Source organism: Babylonia areolata, chromosome 8, assembly GCF_041734735.1.
Source record: "Babylonia areolata isolate BAREFJ2019XMU chromosome 8, ASM4173473v1, whole genome shotgun sequence".
In the NCBI taxonomy this organism is placed as follows: domain Eukaryota; kingdom Metazoa; phylum Mollusca; class Gastropoda; order Neogastropoda; family Buccinidae; genus Babylonia; species Babylonia areolata.
This window is the reverse complement of record NC_134883.1, coordinates 44,016,674-44,024,173: the sequence shown is the minus strand read 5'-3', so window position 1 is coordinate 44,024,173 and position 7,500 is coordinate 44,016,674. Positions and strand designations below refer to the sequence as shown.

The 7,500-nt window shown below is 44.9% G+C and overlaps 1 protein-coding gene across 2 annotated transcripts in view; it reads right to left on the bottom strand.

The window, feature by feature from the left end:
* The window catches only part of LOC143284851 (uncharacterized), a 73,800-nt gene that overhangs the window by 58,190 nt on the left and 8,110 nt on the right, over positions 1 to 7,500 (bottom strand). Inside the window, exon 1 of one of the 2 annotated variants that reach the window (XM_076591953.1) lies at positions 214 to 351. The exons of the other annotated variant lie outside the window; for it this stretch is intronic. The gene's annotated coding sequence lies outside the window, so the exon portion shown is untranslated. Of the gene's footprint in view, positions 1 to 213; positions 352 to 7,500 lie in introns of those variants that run through there. 2 annotated transcript variants of the gene reach the window in all.

Sequence of the window (7,500 nt, the reverse complement as noted above, 5' to 3'; positions counted from 1 at the left end):
ATTGATAATACAGCTCTCACTTTGCTGTTGGCCCAAATGTAAACTTATGTCAATCTGTGATATAAGCCGAGACACATACATACATACATGATATATACACCATCCATCCATCCGTCCATCCATCCATCCATACATACATGCATACATACATACACACCATCAACGTCAATTTTAAGTCCACCAGGCAGAACAAATCCTTCACGAATGACATACCTGTGACACACACACTCGCTCAAAACGCCGGTCATATGTACAGACTGTGTACAGACGAATGACCCCGGCGATGGCGATGACGTCGATCTCATTAGAAGAGTCATCTGTCATAACGTGCAGTGACAGGTGTGATCCATCTGGCCAATGTCTTTCAAGGGTGGCGTGCATCGGTGATTTTAGAACGAAGGATAATGACCAAAGATGTGGGTATCATCATCTTCAGGTGTTTTGGGGTTTTGTTTCTTTTTGTTGTTGTTGTTGTTTGGTTGGGTTTTTTGTTGCTGTTGTGTGTGTGTGTGTGTGTGTGTGTGTGTGTGTGTGTGTGTGTGTGTGTGTGTGTGTGTGTGTGTGTGTGTGTGTGTGTGTGTGTGTGTGTGTGTGTGTGTGTGTGTGTGTGTGTGTGTTTCGCGTCCAGTTAAAACAAAAATCGTAGAAGTTAACCATTTTCATTCCACGTGTGTGTACACGAGCAGAAGATCAAATGCGCACGTTTAAAGATCCTGTAATCCATGTCACCGTTCGGTGGGTTATGCGAGCAAACGAGAACATACCCAGCATGCACACACACCCCCGCCCCCCAAAAACGGAGTACGGCTGCCTACATAGCGGGGTTAAAACGGTCATACACGTAAAAAGCCCACTCGTGTACATACGAGTGAACGTAGGTGTCGCGCCCCGACCCTCCTGGGACGGGACCTACCTTCTCACACAGAAGGAATCAGGAACTAGAAAGGTTAAATAAAGTTTTATTACACGACAAACAATTGCAAATACAAATAAGAAAACCCCCAGACAAAAAGTATACTGTCGAACTATGGCATACAGCCCTCATGCAATCAAAGCACACACATGCACACGCGCACACACACATACACACACACATACTCATGATCACACACACACAAACTCGGATCCCGAGTGATGACTAATGATAAAGTCGATGTCCCTTCTGGGAACGTGAGGGAAAGAAGGGGAGGGGACAAACACAAATCTTGACCTCTCCACCTACCCCTACCCCTACCGCAAACGGTGAGCGGCACTGTTGAGGGGGCTGGCGGAAAAGCTGGAGTGATGAAGTTCGACACAAGATGATAAACGACGATGCTGCGACAAGGGACGACGAGGGACGACGATGAGAAGATGGACGAACGGGTGATGTTCGGGAAGGGTCAAAGGACGCAAATGGGCTGGGAAAAGGGAAACAAGGGAAAAGGGACGAAAGGGAATAGCTGGGCTGTAGCGTCCACGCTCAACCCAGGACGCTATCGGAGTCTGGCGAAGGGACGCTGCCAGTCTGTCGTCCCAGCGGACTCGGGCGGGAAAGGGAGATACCAAGAACAGGAACAGGAACAGGAACAAGAACAGGGACAGGAACAGGAACAGGAACAGGCCTAAAAGGCCAATATTACTATGACAGTAATATCACAACCTAGCATAAACATCAAAATAACGATTTTAAGACTTAATTCAATTACGTAATAAGAAAATCTGCTTTAATCACTGCACTTGGCAAACACGGCTCAGTTCCAATAAGTGGTTTATATAAAACCCAACCAAATGCAAAACAATAACTACTACTACCACTACTGCCACCACTACCACTTCTACTGGCACTACCACCACCATTACTTGGGAAATGAACTTATCCGAGACCTATTACAATACGGGAAAAATTACAACAATGAATTTTACTCAAAATCCCCCATAATACTAGGACGAGTAATGATTTAATACAGTGCAGCAAGAAAATCAATGAACCACGTATAACAACAAACAAGCTAGTCAACCACCTTTATGCTTTAGAGAATCATTTCGAAAGAGACCCCTTCCTATTTATCCAATGCAGCATTTACACACACACACACAAAAAGAACGAGAACATTTAAACGTTTAACTGAAAATAAATACTGGCTACTTACATGGAACAACTTGTTCCCCTGGTGGACTTGGCTAGTCAGGAAAACCTAACTTCAACACACACAGGTGTTATACACAACTGGGCAATACATATTGCCACACTCAGAACATCCACATGGATGTTTCTCTTGAGAGCTCTGCCGCGCGTCTGACTTCCAAAAACCAGCTTCAAAAATTCAGCTGATGCTGCCCTGAGTACAGCTTAATGGAAAAATAAAAACCCAGCACGTGAAAACCCAAGAAATGACACTATATGAAACTCAAGCACACAAAAACAACAGGCGTTCGAAGTTTATACATTATACAAATCCATCTCCACACAGGCACACGAAATAGGAAAAGGGTCAAAAGGTAAAAAATGTAATCCATCTCGCGACAGTAGGTGTAGCAGCCCTGGGAGCTGTAGCCCACGAACGAAAAAGAAGAAGAAGAAGAAGAATTCCACAGAAAAGGAAGGGAAAATATCCGCAGTGTCCTGATCTGACAGTTAAGGCGTTGACTGGCTGTCAGACCTAGTGGTAATGCACACGACATAGGAAGCAAATGTTTCACGGGTTCAAATCCTATATATACAGATCAGGGTTTCACTCTTCACCCCCCACACCCCCCTACACTCCCTCCCCCGCCTCCCCCGCCTCCCACCCACCCCATCCACTAGACCTTGAGTTGGAGTCCGGATGCTAGTCTTTTGGGTGAGACGATGTAAACCGAGATCTCGTGTGCAGCATGCACTTAGCGCACGTAAAAGAACCCGCGACAACAATAGGGCTGTCCCTGGTGAAATTATGTATGAAAAAAAAACCCAGTGAAATCAAGAACTCTTGCAGACAGAAAATGAAAAGGGCCATAATGCACTGTGACGACGTGCTCTCCCTTAGTAGAGAAGTCCGGGATTCACACAGAAATTTGTTTTGGTGAGAAGTAATACAATACAATACAATACAATACAATACATTCCTGTTGTCGCCCCTAATTCAAGCAGGCATGCTTAAACCATTCATCGACTGTTAATTCACAGTAAAATTGCTTTCTTTGAAGAGATACTTTGTGCACAGTTTGTTGGGTTTTTTTTTTCAAATTCTCTTTCATAAAACTTATTTTACTGACGAGGTAAGTTTTCCCAGCAACAAACCATTGTATGTACTCTTTTTTTCTTTTCTTTTCAACATATCTTCATATTCTCTCCTTGCTACACACTTAGCATCACTGTCATCTTTATCCTGTGTTTTTCTTCACACTGTAAGTGGTCCTTTTACCGTTGCCTTACCTGCTTTGGAGACACAGGAAGAGACGCAAAGAGAAAGAGAGAAGGAGAGATAGAGATTCAGATCCAGATCCAGATGGTTTATTCAGTAAGGATTCATGACGGGCGCAATAGCCGAATGGTTAAAGCGTTGGACTTTCAATCTGAGGGTCCGGGGTTCGAATCTCGGTGTCGCCTGGTGGGTAAAGGATGGAGATTTTTCCGATCTCTCAGGTCAACATATGTGCAGACCTGCCAGTGCCTGAACTCCCCTCTTGTGTTTTCGCACGCAGAAGATCAAATACGCACGTTAAAGATCCTGTAATCCGTGTCAGCGTTCGGTGGGTTATGGAAACAAGAACATGCTCAACATGCACACCCCCGAAAACGGAGTATGGCTGCCTACATGGTGGGGTAAATAAACAAAAACGGTCAAACACGTAAAATGTTACATGTTTGTCTGAGTGTGTATGTTTGCGTGCCTGAAATATGATTGAACGACACAGGAAGCGAATGATGTGCGCCCAATGGCAGCCGTCAGTCGGCTCTATACCCAGGTAGGCAGCCTGTTGAGTAAATGACCCGGTGTTTCTAAAGCGCTTAGAGCTTGGTCTCCGACCGAGGATCGGCGCTATATAAGTATCCATATCAAATCAATCAATAAAGCCATAGCCACATATGAATAAGGGAAGAGAGAGAGAGGGAGAAAGAGAGAGGGGCACACACACACACACACACACACACACACACACACACACACACACACAAACACACACACACACAGAGGGGCACACACACACACACACACACACACACACACACACAAACACAAACACACAAATAAACACTCCGGATACTGTCAACACCAAAGTTGATCATCGACACAAAATGATTATTTCCGCCAGTCTGTTTTCCACAAAAGGTATATATATGCCTTGTTCAATTCATCAAAGTGAAGGCCTACGTGCTTGGTTAAGACGGTGGAGGGGGTTGTTGGAGAGGGGGGTGTGGGGGGGGGGGGCGGATGGGGGAACAGAGGTATGATGACGGATAATGGTATTGGGAAGCAGAATAAGAGAGAGCTACCTACATCCAGAGTTTCAGTTTCTCAAGGAGGAATCACTGCGTCCGTCCGGTGTGTGTGTGTGTGTGTGTGTGTGTGTGTGTGTGTGTGTGTGTGTGTGTGTGCATTTTACATTTATATACGATCTATTTGTTGGATTTTTTTTTTTTTACATTGTACACTACCTTGTCTTTACATGTGTGTGGGTGGGGGTGGGGGTGAGGATGAGAGTTGAATATTTATATTTTATCTGCTGGATGTTTTCTATCGGTATACATTGTTGTGCAATACTTTGTTGTCTTAATGTGTGCGCATGTGTGGGGGGTGTGCGGGTGTGGGGCTTTTTTAGTCAGCTACTGAGAGCTTTTATCTGACTTGTTTTAGTGTATTGTATGGTACACATGTTCACTTTTATGTTGGTGTCTACAACGAGCCTGTGATTGCACACGTTAATTTCCATGTGGATTAATAAAGTGTTTTTGAATTTGAAATTTGAATTTGAACTGGACTAATCCATATGCGCTACACCACACCTGTTAGGCAGATGCCTGACCAGCAGCATAATTCAACGCGCATAGTCAGGCCTTGAGTGCATGCATGTATATTTGTGTACCTATCTGAGTGGATTTTTTTTTTCTACAGAATTTTGCCAGAGGACAAGACTTGTTGCGATGGGTTGTTTTGTTCGTTGGTGTTTTTCAGTGCGCCAAGTGCGTGCTGCACACGGGACCTCGGTTTATCGTCTCATCCGAACGCCTAGACGCTCAGTCTGATTTTCCAGTCAAACTTGGGAGAAAGGGTGAGAGCGGGATTCGAACCCACACCCGACGGGCGCAATAGCCGAGTGGTTAAAGCGTTGGACTGTCAATCTGAGGGTCCCGGGTTCGAATCACGGTGACGGCGCCTGGTGGGTAAAGGGTGGAGATTTTTACCATCTCCCAGGTCAACATATGTGCAGACCTGCTTAGTGCCTGAACCCCCTTCGTGTGTATATGCAAGCAGCAGATCAAATACGCGCGTTAAAGATCCTGTAATCCATGTCAGCGTTCGGTGGGTTATGGAAACAAGAACATACCCAGCATGCACACCCCCCGGAAAACGGAGTATGGCTGCCTACATGGCGGGGTAAAAACGGTCATACACGTAAAAGCCCACTCGTGTGCATACGAGTGAACGCAGAAGAAGAAGAAGAAGAAGAACCCACACCTTCACTGACTCTATGTATTAGCAGGTGAGCGTCTTAACCATTCTGATGATGGGTGAAGGAAATGGGATGCAGAGTAAGAGAGAGATACGAACACGAATACGAATGTTTTACTGATAAGGCTTTTGGCCCACATCAACAGAGGTTGAGTTGTTACATTTGCTGTCAATTGGTTCCAGACAAGTAAACCCTTTTGGCAACGAAAACAATATACCAATCAAACACTAAAGTAAGGCACTTAAAGCAAAAGTATTGAAAGCATACTAACAAGTTGATGACTGTCTCATTTGTAATGCTTTGTAAATGAATATAGCCAGGTTGTTGATGCATTGTTGTCTTCTTTTTTTTTTTACTACTACCTTTTTTATATTATAATTATTATTTATTCATTTATGTAAGCTTATCTATTATTTATTCACCTTTTTTTTCTTTTTTTTTCCCCCTCAAGGCCTGACTAAGCGCGTTGAGTTACGCTGCTGGTCAGGCATCTGCTTGGCAGATGTGGTGTAGCGTATATGGATTTGTCCGAACGCAGTGACGTCTCCTTGAGCTACTGAAACTGAAACTGAAACTGCACTGCTTCCGTTGGTAAGAAAGGGATAGCTACAGAGAGAGAGAGAGAGAGAGAGAGAGAGAGAGAGAGATAGTGAGTGAGAGAGAGAGTGAGAGAGAGAGAGAGGTAGAACTACAGTCAGTCAGGGGCAGAGAGTGACAGAGAAGATACAGAAGACAGAATACCTTATCACCTCCAGAGAGACAATTACTTTGTGTGGTGTAACACACATAAACCATACATGGTGGTCAGTCACTCATTGTGTGATAAAGGTATCTTTTTTTTCTTTTCTTTTTTTTGAGTCACATCGCGCACACATATACTCTGGCATACTTTCTGTGGATTCACATAAGAGAGAGAGAGAGAGAGAGAGGGAGAGAGCGTGTTACTCTCTCTTTCTCTGTCTCTCTGTCTGTCTGTCTCTCTCTGTCTCTCACTTTCCCTCGCACACACACACACACACACACACACACACACACACACACACACACACACACACACACACACACACACACACACACACACACACACACACACACACACACACGCACGCACACACACACACCTAACACACACACACACACACACACACACACACGGGGAGAAAGACAGACAGAAAGACAGACAGAGACACATGACAGAGACTAAGCGAGATACCAGCCAAGAAAGACAGAAACACAGAGTGTACACCAGTGTCCCTGTCACAGTGTTAGCGTTTCCATAAACACCAGGCATGTCGTCGGCAACAGTGGAGGTTTTGTTTGTTTAGAACAGAAATTATGAATCTTTTACATTTCATCTTGAGAGATGAATAACGCGCACGCGCGCGCGCGTACATACACACACACACACGCACGCACACACACACACACACACACACACACACACACACACACCTAACACGCACCGAACACACTCACACACACACGCACACATCTAACACACACAGAGACATACACCTAACACACACACACACACACACACACACACACACACACACACACACACATACACACCTAACACACACACACACACACATACACCTAACACACACACACACACACCTAACACACACACACACACACACACACCTAACACACACACACACACACACACACACACACACACACACCTAACACACTCACATACACACCTAACACACACACACACACACACACACTAACACACACACACACACACACACACACACACACTAACACACACACACACACACACATACACACACACCTAACACACACACACACACACACACACACACACACACACACACACACACACACACACAC